Source organism: Anomalospiza imberbis, chromosome 1 (genome assembly GCF_031753505.1).
Source record: "Anomalospiza imberbis isolate Cuckoo-Finch-1a 21T00152 chromosome 1, ASM3175350v1, whole genome shotgun sequence".
Taxonomy (NCBI): Eukaryota; Metazoa; Chordata; class Aves; order Passeriformes; family Viduidae; genus Anomalospiza; species Anomalospiza imberbis.
This window is the reverse complement of record NC_089681.1, coordinates 12575297-12602427: the sequence shown is the minus strand read 5'-3', so window position 1 is coordinate 12602427 and position 27131 is coordinate 12575297. Positions and strand designations below refer to the sequence as shown.

General features: G+C 39.7%; 1 long non-coding RNA gene across 1 annotated transcript; it reads right to left on the bottom strand.

The window, feature by feature from the left end:
* Positions 1–6560: 6560 nt before the first annotated feature.
* On the bottom strand, positions 6561–26873 carry LOC137475457 (uncharacterized). The gene is made up of 3 exons (XR_010999919.1): positions 26808–26873; positions 9835–9941; positions 6561–6650 (listed from the first exon to the last, which is right to left on the bottom strand). It is a non-coding gene; the product is annotated as an uncharacterized lncRNA (long non-coding RNA).
* Between the last annotated feature and the right edge of the window lie 258 nt (positions 26874–27131).

Genomic DNA, 27131 nt, shown 5'->3' with positions numbered 1-27131 from the left:
CAAGGGCCATGAGAGACTGATGGAAGGAATTAGCTGTGTGCCAAATATTATTAATAACATTAACATAGTAAGGACTGTCTACTTACTGCCAAGTAAAATAAAATTAAATCCTGTTAGCATAGTGGGAAAAACTCATTCAATAAAAAACAAAAACAGTGGGATTATTTGTTCTATGGTCTGAGTTAGGACATATAATTTCACATCTCAGGCCACATGCAAGTCTGAAGTTATTTTCAGTCATTTTCTTCATTTCTTTATTATAAAGTAGCAGGCTGAGCCACAACCATTTTGCTGGCTCACAGGGACTACCAGATTTTCTACTCATATGAAGCTGGGGCTACTATGAAACATTAGCTGGGTCTCCAGTTAGTCATATATGCATGACTGATTCCCCCTTAGGAACCAGAAAGGCTGCTGTGCTGGTAACCCAGTTCCATCATCAAAAACTTTCATGGCAGCAAGACACCCTTGAAGCCAAACATCTCAGTGAGAGGGAGGGAATGGCAGGAGCATCTCTGCTATGAGAAAGTTGGGATGGCTCAGCCTGAAGAAAAGAAGGTTCTGGAGAGAACTAATAGCATCCTTTCAGTACCTAAAGAGGACCTACAAGAGACCTGAAGAGGCACTTTTGACAAGGGCATGTAATGACAGAACAAGGGAGAATGGCTTCAAAGTGAAAGAGGGGAGTTTTATATTAGTTATTAGGAAGAAATTCTTTATTGTGAGGGTAGTGAGTCACTGAAACGGGTTGCCCAGAAAAGCTATGGATAGCCCATTCCTGGAAGTGTTCAAGACCACGTTGGATGGGCCCCTGAACAACCTGATCCAATGGGTGGCACCCCTACCCAAGGCCAAGGATTGGAACTAGGTGATATTTAAGATCAGTTCCAACCCAAATCACTCCAAAATTCTGTGCTTCTGTGACTGGCCCTGCTGTCTGTGCAGCCAGCCAGCTTGGCTGACTGTCAGCTTTGTTTCCCAGGAGTCAAAAGCTATTCCTTTTAGGTACCCAGAGACAGAGCTTGTCATTTTTAATGAAATGTCATAAAAACTGTCCAGTTGGAAAAAAAAAAAAGGCTTTCACTCCTTGTGGCCTTTTTATTCTTTGCTGGCTTTTCACAAATACAGTGGGCTTTACATTCTCTGATTCAGCCAGCAAACCTATGAACATCTCTGCTCTGCTCATAACTGCTCAAGATTGGCAGTACCAATCTACTCAGTTAAGGGTAATAGACCCTGCTATTTGTCATAGGATTGGAAATTTGCCTTTGTCCACAGCTTTCACTTCAAGCCACATGTAATGCTACACAAATCACATCACTAGGTGATGTTCCAGGCTGAGTGGACCCTTCAAATGTGAAGTCAGCTTTTACTGTGGCCTCCAGCCTGGCCAGGAGTAAAGATCCAGCTGCTTCAATAAATAGGTAAGCTAAAGCTATTCACATAATAAAATAATCTGAGGGAATACAATGTGTTCTGAGTGCAGACTATGCAAAAAGCAGCAGAGAGACCCAGAGAAACAAGGTTTTAATTCTCACATACCCACGAGATGATTTGTGTATTTAATACCAAAAGTACAGAGAGCTAGTCTGCTAGTATTGGATAGAAATGTGTGTACTTTCACTGCAGGATACATATTGGTTCTTAAGGTTTTGCAAATGGAGAGATACTTGGGACTGGGAACATATGAAATCCATAGAAATGATAGCCATACATACATCTGTGGATGGACACATAAGGACACGCATCTGTGATGTCCTTAAGGATGTGTTGATTTGCACTACTACAAGATGAAATGAAACTAATGTTCCTCGCTGTTTCTTAATAGAATACTGTCAAACATTTCTTGATCATGAGCATTAACAGTATTCTGCAAGAAGCAGGGGAAAACTATTACTGTTGAGTAATCACTGCCTGGAAATTGTGGTGTTGTCACAGAATGGTTCCAAACTGAGCTTCCAGGATTCAGCAGTATCCTTTTATATATAACAGACAATTGAATTCAGCCAGACAGTTTTTGCTGCACAAAGGAAAAAAGAAATCTTAGCTCTGTTAAAAAAAATAAAAATTGAATTTTATTTTTGTTTTGAGTCTTAAGCATCAATTATGCCTTTTCTTTTTCTCTAGTTGTCTATACCGGCATTGATCTTATACAAACTATTGTTCAGAAAGTGTACATAGAGATGCCACTAACTGTATCAGCACACTTTCCCTGAGGATCACACTCGGAAAACACTCTAGATGAAAGAACAGATGCAGGAATGCTGTGATATGATGACTTCATTCAAAAAAACATCAGTGATGGTGAAAAAAGAAGCAAAGTACCTTTCCTAAGCAGCTCCTGGCTCTTTCTGCCAGCTTCATTTAGAGCCACTGGTCTATGATTAGCAATATTTTACTTCCAGCCCCAAATTCAAATACTTTTACTAATTTTATTTTGGCAGAACCTAATGTTAGCAATAAGTAGATGCATTTTTAATATCTGGAAAAGAATTTCCTGTTCACTTCTATTTACAGTTGTTTGCATTTCATTATCCTCTATTAGATGAAGTTTTAATAGTTTACCAGTTCATGAAAGTCTACAGAAATTCCTTTACAGTTCTAGTTCTAATGAAAGAGTAAAGAAGATATTTTTTAGCAGCATTGCTGACGTAGAGTACTGGTGATATTACATTTGAAATGCAACAGTTCTCATAGCAGTAAGTATGGAAAGGAAGCTGAGATGACTGGTATTTCAAATTCCAGTGGTTGTCCAGACAGAATTCTGTCTGTTAGCCATGACGACAAAATGCCTGTTGCTACTTTTACATTGCAAACCATTTGCCTCCTGTGGTTAATTTACTCCAGGTGGACATTTTGGAGAAACTCTGTGTGTAGAATCTACAAATAACTAGGTTCTTTAAACAGATTTCACTAAACAGTATTAAATACTATATTCCACAGAAATAAAAATGGCATGTCCCAGCAACAATAAACACTGAAGGAAGGTAGAGGGAATACCACATCCTCTTCCACTGAGACTCAGGGAGAAATCCTCTTGGGAAGGTGAAAATGGATTTACCGTGAATGAAAGAAAAAGGATACAGTGTGAGAGGATGCTATTTTCTCAGCCTTAGGCAATATACAACACATTTTTACCAGCTGGAAAAGTGTTGCTGTCACTTACAAAATAACTGTGGTAGAGCTGCAACTTTGATTTTGCCAAATTTGAAGGGCCACATTCATGAAGTCAAGATGATAGGGAAAAAGAAAAATCTATGCAAGAAGACTACAGTGAGGACCACTGAAAGGCACCAGGAAATTAAATTGTCACAAGATGTTTCTCTCTGAAATAGCACATGTAGTGATACTGATCATCTTCATCTCTTCCAAATTTTAATTATTTCAGGAATAAGAGCCACGGAAAAAGGCCTGGAAACTCTTTTGAAAGGACTGCACTTGTAGATTTTGTGGGTGGTCTTCTACTGCCTCTCTCCAACATGTAAAAGTCTTGTTGGCTCACTTACACTGCCATTTTGTGTTTATTCTACAAACTGAATTTAGGCTGAATTTGATAGACAGTGAGTGTCTGCTCTTGACATGATGGAATTGCCCAAAGACTTCATGATTATAAACAAAACATTTTAAACAAAATTCTCTTCCTATTTATTGAATTGCAGCCACATACTCCCACTTTTACTGTGGTTTCCCTTTCACTATATTCACTTTGTGGGATTTTCTGTAATGCTATCTTAATTACAAGCTTTCTAGTCCTTTCTCTAACAGCATTTTTCAAGAAGTACTCAACAAAATCTCAACCATGCAGCTAACAGCATTCCCATGGTATTAGTTCCTAGTTTGTTTACAGTAGTTCTGAAGCTGCACAACAAAGTCACATATTCTAGTGCTTAATATGCCAAATTCTTAACCAATTTATATCAGCACAGCCTCACATGATGAAGAAAGCAATACCACTCTATGTTAGCTGGCATTGCACCCACAGACTTGGGAAAAAGGTTTATGTCTGGGAGCTGAATTAAAATCATAGACATTTGAGTATGCGTAATTAAAACAAGATTCCTAGTAAATTCATGGGCACGTCTGAGCACTTTCAGCAGAAATTTTCCACGGTTTTTAGTAAGATATACAAAGATTTGATACATAAATTGAAGTGTGTCTCTGTGGCCATTCTCCATACCCGGTGACTCCTGACTTTTGAAGTATATAAACATAACCAGTCTTAAACTAAAGGCTATGCAAGCTGTTCAACAATTTGTTACACAACTGCAATTCTCTGAACAGGAAACTAAAAACAACTGTGTGCCTAATACACCCCTCAGTGCACTAGAGTGTTTGCAAACCTCCAGTTTCACAAACTAGCCCAGGATTTTGTATAAGCTTGGTTTTGTAAAAGTTCACTGACCTAATCACCCACAGGGCCAAGGTTGTTCAGGGTCCAGGGAAACAGTGTGTTCTTTAGGTCATATTTCTTTACTAATTTAGGGAAAGACACTTTCCCTGTTCATTTTACAGACCAGCAAGATGTTGGGTCTTGTCTGTTTTGTTACAACCCTGGTGGAACTCCAGAGGAGCCAATTCCTCCTACCTAAGGAGGAATACAGTATCAATGTCAGGAACTGACATCTTACAGCAGGAAATTTTTACCAAAAATTACTCAAAATTTCTCCCGAACACATCAGACAAAATACAAATAACATGTTACAAGTTACAAAACAATGAAACAAAGGCAGTAAGTTTAATAAGGCTGTCTCTAAGAGGCATGTGACATCTGGCCCAGGCAGCAGTGCTCCCCTAACATGCCAGGTGATGTATTCTGACACCCTCCTGAAGGACCAGGCACTGGCCAAGTCCAAACCAAACTGCCAGCCTGGGATGAACCTGGAAGAGAATACAGAGGGGAAAGTACTACTGACAGGTGACAAAGAATAAAAAAAAGGAATGTTTTGTGGGAGCTGAGAGTTCAAAATGGGCTGAGAGGGCACTGGAGGGAGAGCAGAGCACAGAGGGAGAGCTAAGCAGCCCAGCAGTGCCCACAGCTCACAGAGGAGCTCCAGACCAGGGGATGTGCAGGCTGCTCCACACTGGTGCCTCCAGGACAGAGGGTGCTGTGTCCACCAGCAGCCAAGGTCTCCACCTGGAGCCCTGAGATGATTCTGCAACACGGGGAGTGGGGCAGTTCCAAGCACTTTTCAGCTACCACAAGGAAAACTTAACAGTATGGTTCTCATGTTTACAATCCCAGTACCCAGTCTTTTTATGTTCTTGGCTTTCAGATAATTTTTTGTCAACATCTTTGTATTTCTGGCTTGTCTACTCACATCTTCATCAATTAATGGAAGCAAAATCCTGTCCCCTATGTTTGAATTCAATTCAGAGTGAAAAGCCTCCATCCAGGTTGGATTACTTACTAGTCTTGCATAAACCTTAGTTTTGGATGATGTTTCCCATCATTGCAGCTATCTAATTCCCTAAAGAGTGTACTTATTTCATACATTTATTCTGAATTAAGGACATCTGTCATACCTGCTTGACTCCCAAGGTCTTTCACCAGAATAATATGATATGACCTTTCTGTCATTGTCCATTAGTACTAATATAATATTTAGTGTAATTCAGTCACTGATATAACCTTAGATTTCCTTCTTTCCTCCACAACCTATTGGTTTGGGATACCTTCAGTCTTTATTTCATGATCTGTTATACCTCCACAGCTTTTCTTTCTACACCACAAGATCCCTATTTCTTATCCAAAGTAACCCCTTTGCTGATCATATTGATTTTGCATTATCTTCCAATCCTGTGCACATGCTTACCTCTTCTCAGACAATATATAGTTTATCCTGTAAAAACTAAATCTTATTACCCAAATTCTCTAGTCACACTAACTCTTGGTAACCTTTCTGACCTCTGTCAGAAATTGTTTATTACACCACCTTGTTATGTAGTCCCCTTGGTGGATGCATACCTTGGATTTATTACTTTAAAATCTGCCCCATTCTTCCTGATCAGCAGAGGAAAACTCAGCTTATTTTTTTATAAAAACTTCTCTTCCTCAGTTAAACACATAAATGTCTCCCAGCTTGTTCCTTATTCATTTTTCATCAGCCTCTTATTAAAGGAAACATTTCCACAGTCAGAAGAACTCTTCAAATTAAAAATATTAAATTTTTTTTTAATTATGTGGTTATTAGCAGTGTTTAGCAATAACAGGGTAAAACAAACTACATTGGATCAATTTAATTTTCAAATCAAGTTGTGGAAGAGAACAATAGAGATAAAATAACACAATGGCTTGATAGTAGTTTGCAAGTGAACTGAAGTATTTAAATACTCAAGCCTGTGTCTTTTTACAGGTCATCAATGCCTTTGCAGTACCTGGAACCCATGCTGGCAATCTTGTTGAAGTCCCTGTCCTTCAAAAAAGTCAGTGAATACTTCTTAAAAATCTAGGAATAATTTTATTGCTGGGAAAGACAAAAAACAAGATCAGAGACAGAAACACATAGAAGTGCAGAGTATTTCCTTTGAGGAGTGTTTCCACTTATTTAATGCTGGAACTAACTTTGTTCCAGGCTTTTGAAGAGAAATCCTGACTCAATTATTTATGGGAATTTTGCCACTGACTTCAGTGGTGCAGGATGTCACCCCTCCTGTTCACGCAGACACAGATCAGAATCTGTGAGTTAGTAACCCAGAGGCATGACAACATTTTCTTATATATAAGCCAGGTTTTTCTCTTATTTCTACTTGATCCAAAAGATGATTGTGGATTCTCACCACAAAAAACAAGAACTTGCTTTGGAGATTAGCATACATCTCCACATACTGCTTCTTTGCTTAAGGGAACTTTGTTTTGGATAAACTCTTTCTCAGCCCAACAGGCATCTTTCATTTTCTTTTCTTTTCTTATTTTTTTTCTTTTTTTAATAAGAAGTAAAATGCAAAAGCATTTTCTAGAATCAAAAAGTAGGTTCTTGACAATTAAACTAATGTAACCCATGTTCTGAAGACCTCAACGTGTTGCAAAACATTGAATACTTCAACTCTTTCTTTTAGTTTCAGCTATTCTTTGCTAATGAGTAAATGTGAATCAATTAGGAGATGCATGTTTGTGTTAGCAAACCCTGAATTGGCCTTCATCTTCCCAAAGTCTTCTGGTTTGCCTACAGAAAATCGGTCCAGGTGAGAGGAAATAATTAATTTAGAGCTAACTGTTGACAAGTTTGAATCAATAACTTTCTGTCTCCAATCCCATTACATTTTGGCCAAAGAGCATACAAAAATTAGTCATTAACAACAATAGTCTAACATCAGTCACTTCCCAAAAACTTCCAGAGTGATCCTGTAAATGATTATAAAAAGCTATATAAAAAAAAATTTAAAAAAAAAAGATCTCTTTAAAAGGTTATGTCTTCAGACTCCGGGTTTTTTAATGTCTAATTTCTCTGTTCTACAATAGCTTCCTGTTCCATTACTCTGTTAAATGATTCATCATATTGTGACAGCCAAGGGGTATAAAGCTCTTCTAATATGTGCATTTAATCTAATGCTCCAGTGAGAAAAGGTATTTCGTTTAGTAGGAAATTTCTTTATATCATTAGTTTTTTCTCAATGTTTTTAGGGCTCATCCAATTAATGTATATTGTAAAATTAAGATGCCTTATTTTACCTTGTGCTAGGTGTAAATCTAGAGGGCTGATTCCTAAAAAGCAGACCCAATTGTCAAAGTCAAGCAAGATAAATGCTTGGAGTATCTTAAAGCTCATTAGAAAGCCCATGATGACCCCATGGTAGCTGTCACCTGCTGCTGGACTATTCCAGCAGTAAATTACTATCCCTGCCTTAAAACCTTTGGCCAATTTGGTGTCTTAGGTCTTGATCGCTGTATGGAGCAAAGCTAATCTCTGCACTCTGTGTGTACACCCCCCAAACATGAAGAAAGCTTTCAATGACAAATCTTCACTAGCCAGCATGTTGGAAAAAAGTGTATGTCGTGGATGACAAAACTGAAATACACAACAGGAAAAATGTCACATGAGAAATAAGAGATTCTGAGACCTTGGTAACAACCATGCAGAATAAATAGTGAATAGATTCTATGCAGTTACATCCTATGAAGGAGGTTCAGTCCAGGTCAATTTTCACTTTGGCATGCCAGGTTTCAAGGGAGAAAAGTCATAAGGGATTTCCTAGTTTAGGAAGGGATGCTGCTGGCTATTGCCAGAAATTGCTGGTAAATATTCTTTTTTCCTCAGAAAAAATGAACTGCCTGGAATTGATAGTTGCAAGCATTTTGCCTGGTAATTGGCAGACAAGTCCAAAATAAATATCTCTCCTGATCTCAAAAAACATAAAAAATAATTCCTAACTGAGCCTTGTCACTTGAACTTAGTGTCCCTAAACTGTATTTACAGGGTGTCCGGCTACAAGAATGTACACTAAAAAAATAAACACCTGCAAAGGAAGTTTTAAAAGTCATCTGCACTGCGGCATTCATGGCTGTTGTTTTTGCTTTCAGAAAAACAAAACAAACTGTCTTTTTTTTGACCAGCTCTAACACAATAGCCTGTAATAAAAAGAATTATACATTCTAACATACGCAAACAAACCCCCAAATTTTGTATAAAATTACTTTAAAATTTTGTGAGTCTTCATTTTCAGTTGCACCCAAGCTATGAAATCTCTCTTGCTGATTGAAGAGGGCAGAGATGTTGACCTAGTAACAGAGTCTGGCAATCTATTTGTCCTGCTTTCCTGTAATAAAAGCTCTTCTCCAAAGCACATTGTCTGAGAAGAAACCAATCTCCTGTTCAACTTCGTAGGTGATCTAGGGATGGACTTGATAAAATGTCAGTTTTCTCCAGGGGCTGTATAGGCTTTCCCAATTAAACTGCAGCCAGTCAAAGGTCTCCCTTTTTATTGTTGCATTAGCTTTCAAGGAGTTAAAGGAAAGATAAGGACCACACCCTATACACAGATGTTAATGAATGTTAAATCTGCCTTTAATGAATGTTAAACAGGTAGGAAGATCAAGTAAAGATTAATCAATGATAATGACATATCTCTATTTGATCACATTCACAAGCATCTACTCAAACTTTTAAGCAGCTGAGCCAGATTCAAAGCCAACAGTCTCTCCACTTCAAATGTCTGGGACAGAACTGTCCCAGATGCTGTCTGCCTCACTTGGAGCAGCACTCACTCCTTGTCCTCATAACCCTTAAAATATTTTATGGCCAACACGTGCCTATCATTTAATCTTTTGACAACATGGTCAATAATTACTATCACTGCCCTCATAAATCTTAATCTGCTTTCTCAACTCTCACCTAACCCTTTGAAAGCCTTTTCTGGAAGCCTAGTTCATTTCCCTACTTTACCAGTGCTTACTTTATCTTTCCACTCTTCAGGACAGTAACAGGACTTTCACTGTGCTCTGCCCTTTTGGAGACATAATCACTGTAACACAATAGTGTGAAAATCTGTCTTCCTATGTCTGTTTGAAGCTTGCTGATTTTTTATTCCTCTTCTTTCCTCTTGTGAAATACCACAACATTTTTCAATTAGAGTAGGTTCTTGTTGCAACTGCTATCAAAGCGCTGTTATCATAAAACATCTGTCCTAAATGTAAGAACATCTGTTTCCCAAACTCCTTCTTGGTCCCTAGACAACTCATTTCTTTTATAGCTCTTCTTTTTAAAGGAAGCTTTTTTTTTTAAGAATTTGACTTTTTAAATTTTTCTTTTCATTTAGCACGTTAAGCTAGGTCTTCACAATATCAAGTTATGAGATTCTGTGCTTTTCTTGTCATTCTTTCTGTAGTACAATACTTACCCAAGTAATATCATTGGTTTAGTTTCTCTTATAAGAACAACTGGTCCTACACTGGTTTTTAAGTGCTGCTGAAACAGGAAGGTGAAGAATCCTGGATTTCATTCTCTCTGAAATGCTGACACTGAGATTATGAAAACAGTCTAAGGACCACCAGCCCTAGATACCATTCAAGTTCATTAGAAGGCAGCCATTTAGCTTCTGTAAACTCTTTTGCAATGTTTTAATTTTACATAAATATTGCTGAAACCAAGCATATCAATACAGGTCTTCTAAATTACTCCCTGAATTTTTCAGTCCAGCCCTATGCAGAAGAGCAGAACTTTACCATTTATTTTGCCAAAATCGAAGGAAATTAAACACTCAACAAGGTTGCGGCTGAACTCCCACTGAAAATATGGAGCTGACTTTGTATCATTGCTGTTGAGACATTGCCATGTTAAGTGGCAAATTATGCATTGTGGTACAAACCTTTGTTACACACTATTTCTCCGTTCAGATCCTGTTCAAGCACATAACTGCTACATTGTCTTAGCAGGTTCTTAGCAGTTGTTTCCTTTTTATTTAACTTGAGCTGTGACTACTTTGATCACACCTTTTAACTCCGAATCACCGCAAGCAGCACCTTGGGTCAGTGCTGAGCACACCTTGGGTCAATCACTGCTTCTCAGCCGTGTCTTGTCTTGGAGCACAGAATGTTTCCTGTGTGTCTCCGTCCCAATTACTGCCCCAGGCAAAGCCAGCTGAGCTGGTGAGATCTGATTCCTTCCCACACCATGTGCTTCCCACTGAGCTCTCAACTGTGGCATGCTGGGCTGGATGGTACAGCCAGCGGTCACCTCAGGACTATCAGCACAGGGTCTGCGCGGCCACTAAATAAAAACACAGGCACGATTTAGTGACCCGAAACAAAAGAGGTTTCAATAGTCAAAATAACAAACAGCAGAAGGTGACCAAGGCATGAGGTGCACTAGAATAGGGGAGGGCTAGGGTAGAAACAGTAACTTATATAGAGTCAGATAGGGGCAGAGTCTGAGGGAAGGGTTCCAATCAAAAACTGGTGTTAGGAATGTTAAAATCAATGTGGCACACTTGGGCCAATAATGGAACAGGGCACAAAGAACTTTCTAGCAATCATTAACATAAGAACTCCCAGGGGCCAATGCGGGGGGGGTGAGTTTTTGCTCACCATAACTAAGAGGAATTCTCCCTCAGCTGTGGATGCCAGCCTCGTCAGAGAGAGAGAAATGACATCCGTTTCTCACAGTGGCTTGTGAGAACTTTAGGAAGGTACAGGAGCGGTGATAACTTGTTAGTATAAACAACCTGCAGGTGGTGTTTTTTTTTACTCTGTTTTGCTGTTCTTCTCAAGGACTGTTTGTGAGATAGATGTTTTTTTTAATTAGCCAATCAAGTAGAATGTGTCAAATCTGTCTATAAAAAGGGAAAGAGCTTTTGCATTAAACACCTTCTTCTCCTGCAATTCAGTCTCCTGTGAGTTTGTATCATTTTGGGCTCAAGGGTGACACTCAGCCTTAAGCTAAAGCCTTCATCCTGCTCAACCCCAACATTCAGTCTTATAAAGTGCCATTCACCCACCTGCCTAGTCCACTGAACAAGTGAGATGTGTCAAACCAGATTCCTTCTGGACTTAAATCAACACTGCTTTAGGGAGTTATATTCACCCTCACTAAGTCAGGAATGGGGCAGGAAGCAGGTAAAAATAAAAAAGATGTTGTCAGCAGAAATAGCTTTCAAATATTCATGAGAGCTCCTGATAGGGGCTCCTCTTTCAATTGAGTAAACCCTGAAACCTGCCTTGAGACCCTGTGGTTGGCCAGATCCATCACACAGATAAGGAAAATAGCCAGATTCTAGCTCCTTTAATATTAATTTTCATTATTGAATTGAAGGTGAAAGGAAGCTAAAAAAAGCTTGTCCTGTGTGGTTTCTGAAATAATAGCAGTGTGATTCATGAGTGGCCTGGAGCTTTGAGGAACTTAAAATTGGGTTAGACAGTCAATTCCCTGACTCCACTAGCTCAGTGTTTTCTACTGAAGTACCCAGGAGTAACAACACTGGCTTAAAAAAAAAAATTGCACAGCCTGAATCAGTAGCAGCAGTATTATAACTGAACAAGTTGGACAAAAGTGTTTAAATGAGCTTTGGGATTTTCAGTTTCACCCTGAAGTACTTTTGTGCCACTACATTTGCCCCGCTTTTCTTACTTCAGCAGTTTCTGGAGATGATCCATAGAACTCGGTTTGCTGTCAGTCAGTTTTCAGCAAGCAGGAGGATCTGTTGTTGAACTTCCCATATATTACTGTAGTTAGCACACTTCTTTTTTGGGATTAAGGAAACTGCCTGTGTTCTTCTGAGACTGCAAGTTAACACTTCTTTGTAAATGAGAGTGAAAAAATGTAAACACCTCAAGAATTCACAGCAGCACTGACCTATGAAAATTAATACCGAGGTGGCTTGTGCCTCTCTTTCATGCTGGCAGTTTTCTGAAAGGCTGGTAAAAATGATCTGTTGATCTGTTCCTTTATGGGTATTTCTAGAGACTGTTACCATAAGTGCATGAGCACTCAGATTTTCCTTCTATAAAAGAAATGGACCCCAAGGCCAAAAAAGGAGAAATTGAAGAAATAAATCAAGCCATGTAGAAAGGATAAATCAGGTGGGATTCCTCAAGGTGATGTCCAGAATCTTGACTTCAGTCTTGTAGAGCAAAGAAGGAAAGAAAGCACAGGGTCCATCGTTAGCTGTAATTATTGACAGTGTGGGTCTCACACCGGTCTCATCACTTGCATTCCCTCTGTAGCCCATGGTAAGAAAATTCACTGCTGGAAAGCAGCATCTGTGTTTAGACTACAAGCATCTGCTTCTCTCCACTGTCCCTGACACAAGGTTAGATATTTAGTCCTGTCAGAGCATCAAAAACATCACTCAGCAGTCCTCTCTTCATAGATACATCTTTAGTTTCTAGGCACTGAGGTTTCCTACACTGTCTTCACAGCACTGAGCATCTTGGCTTGCCTGCTAAGCCTGAATTATTCCTACACCTACAGACTAGACATTCCCTTCCCAGTTGTGCTTCCAGCACTCAGTGTAGCAGGTTTTCTCACAGTATCTTTAGGGCATCAAACATTCAAGGCTAGCCCTAAGAAGACAAGGGCTCCAGCCTCAGTGCAAAACACAGATTGAGAAACATCTCCCTTGTACTGCCCAAGGGGATCTCCATCCTTGCAGCCCAGGATGGCTCCCACATGCTACATTTGTTCTCGGTGCCTGAAATTGTTCTACTCTTCACAGAATAATAAACTACTAATTGGATGAAAAAGAAGCTAGAACAAATCTTTACAGGCCCCCAAAAAAACGTTTCTCACTGGACTTTCAATCTGTGAAGTAGACCTGACAGTCTTTGGAGCACAACAAAAGACCAGGAAGGACTTCAGTCACTCCTACCTCTTTTCATATATAGCAAAATAAATATTACTGAACAGATTAATTCCAGGGACTCTTTAAGGCCAGCTGATTCAGCCTTTTATTCATTTCTAATGATGGAGATGACATAACTTGAAATACTCAGGAGTTACTCATCAGATGTTTTAATTGAATGCTGCACACACAAAAACAATGTACAGTGAAGGAGGCAGGTTCCTGAAGGCAGACATACAATATGTATAAGGGTATTATAGAATCAACAGGCCAAACTTTTCAAAACAAGCATGTGAAATAAGGCTTTTAAATTCAGATTTCTGCACCAGAGTCTCAACTACAACAAACCAGACCTTACTTTGCCACGTCTTTCTTTGATGACATTCCTTTTTAGAATCATAGAATTATTTAGATTGGAAAAAACCCTTAAGATCTTTGAGTCCCACCTTTAACCTAACACTGCCAAGTTCATCACTAAACCAAGTCCCTAAGTGCCACATCTACACATCTTTTAAATGCCTCCAGGGAAAGACATCGCTCCCGTGGGCAGTTTGTTCCAATTTGTTCCAGTTTGTTCCACCCTTGCAGTGAAGAAATTTTTATTACTATCCAAACTAAACCTTGCTACAACCTCCCTTCAAGTAGTTGTAGAAAGCAATAAGGTCTCCCCTGAGCCTCCTTTTCTTCAGGCTAAACAACCTCTGGACATTCAGCCACTCCTCATAAGAGCGGTTCTCTTTAGGTGTGTGTATTGGCATTGAACAGCCTAACATCAATTACCCATCTGAAGAAACAACTTCTTATCTTATTGTGTTCTAAACAGAGATTTGGTAACTATCAGCAGGTAAAGAATGCAGTGGTTTTAAGACATAATGACACTTTTAGGAACAAAGCTCTGTAGTGTCACAGGAAAAAGAAAGAGATGGTTTCATTGGCATTTTGGCAAATACAGCTCCATCATGAAACTTTGCTTCTTGAAGCAAAAATTTGGTTTTGAGAGGCAGCTGAAGCAGCCATTCTTACCATATTATGCGAATATATAATGGGATTAGAAGGGTAGTTTTCAGTATATATACAACATATGAGCTGTGCTAAATATATGTGTATATATACAGACACCTATACTAAAATCTGACAAAGCTGAGAAACTCTACATGGAAAAAAATAGGTGGAATAGATTCTGTCTTTTCTTGTGACAAGTTAGTAGGAAAAAAAGTGACTCTGCCTCCCCATCCAGGCTGCCATGGTCTCCATTAAGGGTCCAATTGCTGCTGGAAGCTGTGTGTGGTACTTATACGAAGCAAAAATTCACCCTTGAATGGGATCTGGGTTTGTTATTGAAGGCTGAATATCAGCTGGTCCTTTCCACTCATACTCTCTGAGCTGCAAGGCTCCTCTGCTTTCACCCAATGTATGGGCCACAAAGAGTGGCAGATTGTGTACAGGTTACACAGCCTCTCTACATATAGGGTCTCAAAATGACTGAAGAGGTTTCTGACCTTCCTCCCCGTCACTCCTTTTCCTGGCTGAGGAACTATAACCATTATGATTTATTAATTCAAACTAAAGAAAATCTTGTCCATAATTTGCAAGGCCCGGATATTGAAACATACAATATTTTTAATGAATCCCTAAAGTTTCTTCAGTTCCTCTTAGCTGCATAAAAATAACTATATTACAAACCCCTTGTGAATCAAAAATAGAGCATTTTGCCAGATTATACACAGTATCAGGAAGAACAAAATAGCTGACAACCCAAATTGCAGCGTGAATATCTACAAGCAAAAAACCTCATACAATACAGACATTGAAGAAGCAATAACCAGGCTTACAAGTAAATTATTTCCAAGCCAAACACAAGTAAAAGTCGATACATTCTAAATTAGCCAGTCAGCTCCAGTGCTTGCAGGAGCCCTTTTTGTTCATTGTCTTGGGCTCCCTCTGACAGAAGATTGATATATGTTACAAGAGGTATTGCAGTGATTTTACTATCAAATAACATATGTGGACAAAAGTGCCTGTAGACTGTGGTGGCAAAGGCTCAGTCTGACAAGGACCTCTAGGGCAGCAAGAATATTATCATTGTCACCTGGCCAAGTTTTCACAGAACTGCAGTTCATTTCTCTCTGTAGTTTTTATCTAAAGCCATGTGTGAGCACTATTTGTGAGCTGGCTTTAGAGAAAACAAAGTATGCATGAGAAGGGTTGTCCGCTCTATGTTTCAATAACAGCTTAAATTTCCAGCATCTTAGCATCTATTCCTTCTAAGCCTCAGAATATTACAGAGGTAAAAAAAACCACAAAATCTTAGATGGAAGCACCATCATCTTTTGAAAACTTTGACAACAGAATTAAGATTTATCAGCTTCTCTTTGCCTCAGTGTCAATGAGTATCAGATACCAAAACTTTTGAAACAATCCTATTTAGAGCCAATATTTTAGGCCCATCTCAGTTGCATAGCATAACACTTCTTGACTTAGCATTGAAATAAAGGTTGTGTTGTAATATGAATACTTGGAGTAACATCTATCATTGAGTCAAATATGCTTGCATGATTAGTGAAAATATCTAATTCTCTTTCTAATCATGACATTAAAACACATGACCATAAAATCCTGATTGCTATTTACATCCATTAGGATTACATTAAACAAGACAACAAACATCCACTACCACAGAGGTATTGTGTGTCAGTGTTATTAAAACCATAATATGAACTATGTTTCCTAATAAATTGCATCCAATAAATCCCTGATAATAAGAGTATTATTAAAATAATATTAGGGTTAAAGCAAGAACTGGCACAGATGCTTAATCCTCTTTAACCCAGTATGAAACAGAGGTTCAGTGACACAGTATGTAGCTCCTTTGACACAGCTTAGCACAAAATTGGTAGGGAATCACTGTTTTGCCATGTCTTACCATCACAGCTGTATTATCCCAGTATAAATCAGAGCTTACAGGTGATGGTTTTAATTGTTATCACCCTTGCGCCTTTGCCAGGACAAGAAAACAAGACCTGAGTAAGATCTGGCTCTCTTGAGTTGCTATTTCTTTCTGCACATTTCTGTCAGATGTAGGAGTTTAGTCATGAGAAGTTCTTTGCCTTTCTGACAACTTCTTCCTCTTTACCTGGACCTGTTCTTTGTTAGGCTTCCTGCATATCACCAAAATGAATTCAGTAAGTGAGCGCTGCTGGCTGTATGGCAGTGCTAACTCTGATACATTTGGTATATCCAAGAATAAAGTACATGCAGCAGATTAGGAGTATTTACACTTTGCTTGCCTACCTTCCCCCTTTCTTCCTGCTGCTTCTCCAGATGCTTCTGTTGAACATCTCATTCTCTTCATCATAGAAATTATTTCTAAGAACTTCATTAAATGGTGTCCCCAAATGTCACTGTGGTCCAATGATACGAGGGGACTCAATGGCCTAAGCCCTCCTCTTTCCCTTCCCTGAAGTGGAACTGTGTCAGTGCTACTCACACCTTCTCCATGTTGCACCCAGCCCTGAGGTAATCATATAGCACCAATCCTGCATTTATTGTCAGAGGAATTGTTCTAGAGAGACTGAAGTTATCTTTTTTAAATTAAATTAATATATCAAGTATATTTTTAAAACAACAAACAAAAAAATAATATACATGGGCATCTAAGTTTAGGACACATAGATTCAAGATGGTTTATATTAATGCTAAAGAATCAAAGCACTCTAGAACAGTTACACTATAGTTGAGAAAGAATTTATGGATGCATTAATGCAGAAGTTTAATCCACTTCTGTGCTGGGAAACCCACTACACTAACATGAATTGGTCCTTCCATTGGAAAAAAAAATATCTATTTCTAAACAAGATCCCCTACAAGCTACAAATCTGTGGTGGGAGAAAGATTTTAAATAAATCCCTGGTATAAGATGTTTTGTCTCAAACATATTTTCTTGAAACAAGCATTTTATAGCTAAATAATTTGTCTGCAAAACATTACTTGTGGAGTTGATTTTTTTTGTGTCCGTGTGTTTTACTGTGTAATATGCAAACAATTAGTTCCATATGGTCTCCAGATACTCAATGATTTAAGGTTTCTGGAGTTTTCTATTTTACTTTTCTGCATACATACAAAAACACACTATAACATGCATATTTTTCTATCCCTTAAAATCATGTGTGAAATTATTCTTCACTATTAAGTACCATCATATTTTACATAGATAAGTATCAGAAATAGATAAATGTTCAGTATCAGATGTAAATACTAAACCATTTTCTGCAGTTCATTTAAAGTATAGTACAGTTAAGGTGAAAATTTCTGTGCATTTATAACCTCCTTATACTTTCAGCTAAATTAAGCTGTCTCATATGCTATAGTACAGATGAAGCAGAGAAAGGGAAAAAGTTTTATACTGTGAGGTTCCATCTGCAATCATGCCTTTTTGTTTAACACGGGAATAAGCTTTATAAGTCACCACGCAGAGAGAGGCCATTTGTGAAAATCTTTCAGAGAGCCAAGTCAGCAAGTCTGTGGCTACCTGGTGCACTGAGTAAACCCCCACATGGAGAGAAAGCAGACTGCAGTGGGCAAAGAGGTGAGAAGGGAACCTCAGAGGGGTTCTCAGAGAGGGGAACCATTGCCACTAGTGCTATACGCCAGCTGGGAGATTTTGGCACTCTCAAAGGACTGTTCATCCCACCCTAAAACTGATCTAAATGGGACTGCTAGAAAAGGACTCTTTCTCACCCCACATCTCCAGGGAAACACATTTGGTGGTTTTGCCTATAGAATGGTTTGTTGTAAACTAGGGACTAAACTTTCAGCTGCTGCTCCTCAAGGAGATGTTAGGGAGCCCATCTGCCTCCCTACCACCTGAAGAACAAAGCAGAGTGCTGGGTCTGGCTGGGGCAGTAACGCACCGCCACCAGGGTGACCCATGGCAGTACAATTAGAGTGCTGCTGGTGCTACAGCAGTTTGCTCTTTGGGCTCTTTCCCCACATCACAAATGGTTTTCCTTCTTTTTTTTTTTTTATTTTGAAGCTGACTCATTCTTTGTTCAAAAAGTAATCAAAGTCTTTGTAATTGCCCAGCTACTGTTTAATCTAGCTGACATTCATTGTCTTTAGTGTTAACATATTTGGGCAATCTGTCACAGATTTCTGTACTTGATCAATGCACACACTGTGTGCACTTCCAGGCCTATTAGCAAGGAATTTTATCCAGGACAGTCAGCAAAACTCCTTCTCAGTCAACCTCTATAGTCATCTTTCAAATTTCCCTTCCCAATCTTCTTCAGCAAGCTTCTTTTCATTCAGGATTTAAGATATTTCCCATGAAGGCAGACCAAGAGGTTTTCTAGCCCAGTGACAACAGGACATGTTGCTTCAAAGTACACTCAGTAATTCTTCCCAGTCTCAGAGACTTATGAAATTTTTTTCTGAGCCTTTTCTGATTTCCTAATGCCAAGTTTAGGCTGCAGGTTAGAGGCTTGAAAGTGGCTTTCAAGCAATGTTGCACAGCACCCGTGCAAGTCACTCAGCTACACAATTCTCCAAGTGTAAGATTCAAGTAATTTTTCTTGAAATCTGGATACTGATAGATCAGTAAACACAATAGAATACAAAGTTAGATGGATAAACATGTCCCAGTATATTAACTCATTAATCTAGTATGGCTGAGATATTTATGACCCAGTGACACAAAACTGCACTGTCTGTGAACATGCTGAGAAAGCGAAGAACTGGTGCTGAATCAATGTATGTGCTGCTGAATCAGCCTTCGAGGAGTTCAGCACATTGCATCATCCTTAATGATCAAAGAAAGTGAGGGGAGCTAACGAGCAGCCAGCACTGCCACCATCCCACACACATAAACCCTCCCACCACACACCACAGAGCACTACTGAGCAGACAGATAGTATTCCATGGGAAACAAGACGTTTCTGCTCACCACAAGCAGCACTGTGATTAGTGGTAATATCAGAAGAATCCCTGCCAGAGGATGAACTCCCAGTCTATATTCTTTCCTAAGTAGATTTTTTAAGTACCACTTAAACAAACAAACCACTGTTCCTGGTTTGTCATATGAATAAGGGGAAATACTTCAAATATTATGCACACCAACTTCATTCCTGGGATTGCATTTAAATGCATCCTAGCTTTGATGGCCACTTTTCTGTTCACCCACATCCATACCATTATCAACCAGAGGTTTTCTGCCCTACAAACTTCCTTTCCCAGATTCTGAGCAGGCAGCAGACTAGACCTAAAGCCTGTGCTGAACAGCATGGTCTTCAAATTAAGCGCTGTCAATGATTTGAGTGATAGACTTCAATGTCGTGCCTTGAGTCCCCCAACTACACAATTGGCTAAAAGCTCAGTGGGGTTTGAAAAATTAGAATTCATTGTTTCTCAGATTATGTACTCTTGGTTCCACCCTGATCACTGTTACTCATGTTCCAGATGCTGAAAGAAAGCAAAAACATTTTCCCATAAAATAACTAGGGTAAATTTTTACTTATGACTAGATACACACTCTGAGTGCCAAAATTTGAAACCAGTGCCACAAAGAAAAATGCTGTTCCAAATAGATTTACAGTTACCAGACTCTCTGAATAAATAACAATGGAACAATAAACGGTGAGGTAGCAGCTAATCAGCACTTGGGAAAGCCTCCATTCCCAGAAATGTCACATGGGTGGCTACAGGTGTAGTTATGGAAAGAGCTGCTGCAAGTACTATCATAGCAAACCCCAGCAAACCTCCAGGCATGCAAACACACTGCAAAGCTCCCAAAAGCAAGACAAGCAGAATAAGGAGTGAGAAAGGAAAAACAACTCAAGAGTTGTAATTTTCCCAACAGACAAGAATAAAATATAGATCTTCCAAGTTCCATACTAAAGTCTTTTCCACCTTCCACTAGGATCTTGCTATTTGCTGCTTTTTAAATTCTAAAGCCTAGCCTTAGCATGAATTTCTGGAAAAGGGCTGATTTTTTTTTCTGTTAGTCACACCCAGAGCTATAGGCAATGCCACTTGAAGTGAAGTATGTCCTATTATCACTTCCTGACCTGAGAACGAGACTTGAGACCTCTCAGCTTGGCATAAGAAAATTAATCCACTCCAAGATTTTTAAGTGGGATACTTGCCAATTCCTTCTTGACAGGGAGGAGTAAAAATAGCAAATATTTCAATTCCCATAACCCACGTATCCTAAAGTATTGCTGGATTCTCTCTAATCTCCAGCCATAATTAGCATGATTAATTGCAGTGGCAAGAACAGCAGGTCTTCCTCACCAAATCTGTATGACAATGTTTTGTTAGCGTGTGAGAATGAAGTACCAGGTGTTTATAGAAGAGTGACCATTTTTGTGCACGTGTTCCAGCTGGGACCACACAATCAAGTTAAAACATGTAAGAACTCAACGTTTTTGTCTATTTCCACATATGCTTTGTATGTAACTTCACTCATTGTCTCTCCATATGTATATATAATACCTTTTGCCCTATTTCTCTTCTGCACACAGCTGTATGATTTTAACTCACACCACTAATTGGAGAAGATTACTGATAGAAGTATTTTTATATACTTACCTTTTTATTACTAGGAAAAGAGAAAATATCAAGAGTCCTCATTTACTCAAATGTTTGATTTCAATTGGCCTGGTCACTGAGTCCTTAATAAGGTTCCATTGCCTCTGATGGACAGCTTGAGCCCTGAGTTAAACCTTCAGTATGGACTTCATGCACTTCATGACAAATATATTTAAAATCTGCTCTGTTTCAGAATTCTCCCTTCTTCTGTGCCTTGACAGTTCCAAGGAAAGAAGGAATCTGTAACTAACAGACACCATTTCAGTGAAATATTTGGTCAGTTATGCTAAAAGTCCAAAAGGTATATAGCAGCCATCTACTGCTCCCATTACCAGAAGGGAGGAGCTGGTACCCCGAACAGGATTTCAGTTTCTGCAAGATCCAGAGTCCTCCACACCACCTGAACAACAGGTTGTGCAATATTCTAACTACATTCCACTGGCCTCCTGTGGCCCTTGAAGCCTCTCCACTGTGTCTTCAAATGGAAAGTATCTACTCCACATTATGGTGTTAGCAGCTCACTCTTCTTGTGGGATGGTGCATGGGGGTCTCTCAGAGCTGGACAGAAGTCATCACCCTAATTGTAAACGGTGCAGAGAGACAGGAAAAGCCAAGGATAAGCAAGGAGAGGGGAGGATCCAGTCAGCACAGACAAATTCCTTCAACACCAGTGGGTGAAGCCTATCCTTGGCCTTATGACTATATGTGCAGTAGTAAACTTAAACCAGGCAGGGAACAGGTTTGAGTGATCTCGTGACCACCTCTACCATCAACTCCAAATAACAGTGCTGGCCACAATGGAGAATTCATCCCAGTATGCATCTTTGACCCACTTCATTTAAAGGGAAGAGTTTAGACATACTCTCATGAGTCATACTGTGAGGATATGCCCAGGCCAGAGAACAGTCCTGACTTACTGTCTTTAGTAGCATAGGTGTATCCAAAGGTGAGAACACTGCATTCCTATCTCTATTTTTCTTGTAGCCTGCATCTAAAATGTATTTGAAGGATTGCACCTCTTGCTCTTCACAGAGCACACCTTAAAAACACACCAAACTAAATTGTCTTCAAATCTGTTCTGGAAGCGTATTTGGGATTAACTTGTTTGCAGAAGCACTGGACAGTCAGATTCAGTTGCTGCATTGGCATTGTTTGTTCCCTTGAGAGCCCATGCACTCCCCAGCACATTGCATGTCCACCAATGCCACATGTGCAACTCACAGTGCCTCACTAGCAGCCACAGCCGAAACACTTGGATGTTGCAATCAGAGGTCCACTGAGAAGCTGACAAGGAGGGAGAAATAGACCTTGACCACTTAAAGAGTCTGTTAAATCAGTATTGAACACATGAGTGCTCTTCTGTATCTCATTCACCTCCATGTGGCATTCAAAATGCAGATTATCTTTTCTGCTTCAGAAATGAAAGCTTCAGTAATCAGCAAGTCATTATTTGAATAGGCATGACATGAATTCCTGCAGCTGACTTTTCGAATCTCTAATTTCCTCCTTGGTAGCTTTCATAAATGATAGTGAGATTGAAATGGATAGGTACCCTTCCTTAGAGGTTATTAAAGTAAATATAGCATTAACTGGATTTGGTCCCAGTGGAAGTGTACTTTGATCTCCAGTCTAGGTAATATTTCTCTTCCTCTCTTCAGATGTACTCTATCTGCTCTCTTTAGAAGTTACGATTGCAAGACCATCAGTTATTCAAAAGGCCTGCCATGGCAGGATTTTAAAAGCAGACTCCAATGCAAAAGCTGTCTTTCTGAGGCTGAAGGTACACAATGCCCACAACCTTTTATTACACTAAGCACTGAGGATTTTCAAGAAAAGATATGCTATAGCCCCTCAGTCTAGATACTCTATCTACTCCTTCCTGGAAAAACAAGATTCATGTCTTCAAACTGAGCACAAAGGAAAATGAAGCATTGAGAAAGACTGAAGGCTTTCCATTTCAAAGAGAGGCAGTATAATGCTGTGTCCACAAAAATATTTGGTATTTGTGAGCTAACGTTCACTAAAGATTAAATTATTCTCATTAAATTAAGCAGTGTTCAGTGTTGGACATGATGTTGATTGAAAGGTTAGGATTCAGCACCTCCCTACTACCTCTATTCACAGACCATTCCTTCTCACATGAGCATCATGTTTCCTTGCATATAGTTTGTCTCATTGAGCCTCCTTTCAGTATTTCCCTACCACTTGCATGGTCACAGCTTTCAAATATCCCCTAAGTGTACACAATCTTAAAACCTGGTTTTCATAATGCAGGGAACACAAGATATTTCAGAAACACGTCATAATATGCTATGTCAGCTCCTCCCCAGGACAGTGATTCTTTCTGACTTCCTAAACATGGTGGAAGAATAAATTCATGACACAACATGTATGCAAATCAGCAAGCTGGTGGATGCAGGAAAACAACTCATGGTGATGCCTTAAGATTTTAGCCTTTATATTTTTCATATCCTATGCTGCATTAGTGCATAATTCTAAACTTCATATAAAGTGTTAACTACTGTCTTCACACTTTGGTCAGCCAAAACAATTCCTCTGGGCCTGGAACCCAAAGACACCCTACAGCCTCAGGCCCCAGAAAGTATAAACAAAAGTGAGTTGGGGGGGAGTGAACTGGGGGAATATGACTTCATAACCTGAACCTGTAATTGGAGAATTAATCCCTGATATGCAAATAGACCAAACTTATATCTGTCTGAAAAATTTGTGAGTGTTGTCCATCTTGGGTGTAGTCTCTGAGAGGCTTCTGACTGCCCAAGGTGTATCTATGGAAGGCCTTTAATTAATACCCTCTTTATTCTTCAAACTTTGTCTAGCCTCTGTTCTAGGTAGCCACTCCAAGGCATCAATGGAAAGGCTTCTACATCTCATGAGTGTTTTAATGACCAGCTAAAATCAGTCAAGATACTTTCACCTTTTTCTATTCATCTCCCTGGGTGAAAAAGTCACAGATGTCTATCAAGGAACATGATGTGATGTTCAGCCAAATCATACAACACTGACATTCAGTTTGAGCCAGAAGGATGATGTGTCACATGTGCACAGCAGGAAAAGGAACTTTCCCCAAATCTTCCATGTGAAATTTTGTGCCCAGAGTTTAGAATAATTGCATTTCACAATACTGCATCTCTGAGTGTCTCTGACTGGCAACAGATGATGTGAATTAAACAGTAGATTACGTCAACACTGCCAGATGTTATGCTAACCATGGCTCCTTCCCTTTGAGGAAACTTTGTGTCATGAAACTCCTGACTTGCTTATTAAAACAGTGATTAATACATAGCCAAGCTACATATCTTGGGTCAGGAGTTTGAATTTTCTATTCATCCAGAAGGACTGCAGATGTAAGTGGAGAAGAATATATGGAGTTTTCCACACTAGAAGATTCTTGACAACAGCTAGGTCAGGTAGTATGGGAAGGCTGTTGCAAGTCAGACTGACTGGCCCTGCCCCTGAAATTCCATTTGCTACTGCTTTTGTTTATCGGCAATTGACCATTGTGAGAAATTTTAAGGTATTTAATATACTGTCCATTTTCTCCTCTTTCTGTATGGTGCCTTGCACATGAGAGGGGGGAGTACCTACATGCTCCTAGGTTCAAATTATTATAGTATTTCTATTCTTTGACACCAGTGGAGGACCGAGGAGAGGATATTTCCTCTCCACAAAGAGCACACACATGATCTGTCTAGTAAAGAAAAACAGAATCCCAGCACCCACCTGGTGATGTCCTCCATGGCAGCACTTACCCCAGTGGTGCTCCATGAACTTACCTCATCTCGCCTAGTCTGTGAAGTGAAACAGAGACCGCAAAGGAGACAAAGTTAAATCTGGAATGCATTTAGGCAGCATTATAGAAAGGAACTAAGCACAGCTGAAATGTAATAAGCACTCCAGAAAACCAGGCAACAGCATTGATTAATTGTGCTCAGCCTTTTTAAAATGAGATCTTCAGAAAATCAGATCATCTCCAAATGGAGAGAAAACAACCAGCAATGAATAAAACAGCCAAGACAGTAGTAAGCTAGCTTCTAAAAACTGTTGGGATTTGAAAGAATGATACATTAACTCTGCTATTTAAGTGATTATTTTAACTATGGCTCCCCATGGGTCTGATCCAAAGCTGACAGTCATCATCTGGAAACAAAGGCCTGTGGCTACACTCTGAACTGGTGTGCCTTTGTGTAGTGAGCTCTGCTGCGTATGTGCCCCATAAATTACATCTGCACAGTTTTCTTACTAGCAAGGATGAGAAACATTACCAAGGCTGAAGCTTTGAGGAAGAAAAAAATGTTGCTTATGGCTGTTCCATTGATATAGCAAGATGCAACAGGGTAAAAGCTAAGTCAAAAGGATTTAGACTAAATATCTGAAAAAAAAAATGAAATAGTATGTGTCAGACTGTTAAATATCCTCCCTAGACCAGAGAGAAAAAATTCCCTAAGTATTAAGAACCAGATTAGACAAGAAATTTTCCTAAATGCTGCAAACAGTCTTCTCAATGGAGTAAGTGATCTGAAGGGGTGCTTTACATCACACTTACTTATATATAACCCATCTCCCAGATGGTCCCTCAAGAGAAACACGCATCTTCTCCATGGACTGCTGTCACCTTTAACTTTGGAGGCCAGTTTCAAGAATTTGCCTTCCCTGCACACCACCTTACAGCACAGAGGTGACAATCTGCTGCTGCCTCTTTGCTGCTGCTTAGAGTGGTGAGCTCTGAGAAGCCCTGCAGCTCCCTTATTGCCATGTGTGCACACACACACACCATTGACTCATTAGCTAAGGTGCCAGGCTGGCACACTAAAGCCTCACAACCTTTTCCAGCACTACTAGCCCATCTCAAGCCAACTTTGGCACTCAAGCAGTACACTCCCCTTTGCTGGTGCACTGGTAGAGGATGGAATAGTCACTCTTCTTCATAGTAGCTCATATGGTGCTATGTTTTAGATTTGTTCTTGAAAGCAGTGTTGATGACACCCTGATGTTTTTGTTATTGCTGAGCAGGGCTTACACAGCATCGAGGCCTTTTCTGCTTCTCATGCTGCCCTGACAGTGAGGAGGCTGAGGGTACAGCAGGAGCTGGGAGGGAACTCAGCCAAGACAGCTGACCCAACTGACCAAAAGGATATTTCATACCATACAGTGCTGTGCTCAGCATATGAACCTGGGGAAAGAGGGAGGAAAAAGGCAATGTTTAAAGGTATGGTATTTTGTCTTCCCAAGTAACCATTGCACATGATGAAGACCTGCATTCCTGGAAATGGCTAAACATCATTCTTCAGGTGGGAAGTGGCAAAATAATTCCTTGGTTTACTTTGCATTGCTTACTTGGATGCACAGCTTTTGCTTTACTTATTAAATTTCTTCATCTTAACCCATGAATTTTCTTACTTTTACCCTCTCAATTCTGTCCCCCAGTGTACCGAGAGAAAAGTGAGCAAGCAACTCTGTGGGGCTGAGTTGTCTACCAGCACTAAAACCCAATAACTGGTTACTCTGGCCTGACCCAGAAAGGATGTCATTCCAGCCAATGAGCAGAGTCCCCATCAGTGTCCCTAATGAACATTGCAGGAAATGAAAGAATATGGGAAAAATTGTTTTTTGGGAGAATACCAATTTTAAAATAAAAAGCAGATTATAAACTTCAAATATGTGTGACAAGCTTTGTGAGAACAGGAAATCTTGGTGATGACATCAATACTGTGGCTTGAAACTTCTATGTCACACAGACACAGTGGATAGCAAAAGAGGCAGCACAACATAGTAGCACAGCAAGAGCCTTTTGGGGCCATTTCCATGCTTATCCACGTATCATGGAGCCCACAGTTCCTGTAATGAACATTAGGCACAAAACTGTAGTGCTTATGTCAGGCTGAAAAAGAGAAGGCTTTGGGGTGACCTAATTGCAGCCTTCCAGTACTTACAGGAAACATGGAGAGACACTGTTTATAAGGGCATGCAGTCACAGGACAGCAGGGAATGCCTTTACTCTGGAAGAGAGTAGGTTTAGGTTAGATATTAGGAAGAAATATCTTCACACTTAGAACTGTGAGGCACTAGAGCACGTTGCCCAGAGTAGTTGTGGATGCCCCATCCCTGGAAGTTTTCAAAGCCAGATTGGATGGGTCTCTGAGAAACCTGGTATAGTGGAAGGTGTCTCTGATGATGGCAGAGGGCTTAGAACTAGAAGATCTTTGTGGTCCCTTCCAACCCATGACGGTTTTTTGATTCTGTGGTACTTTCCCTCT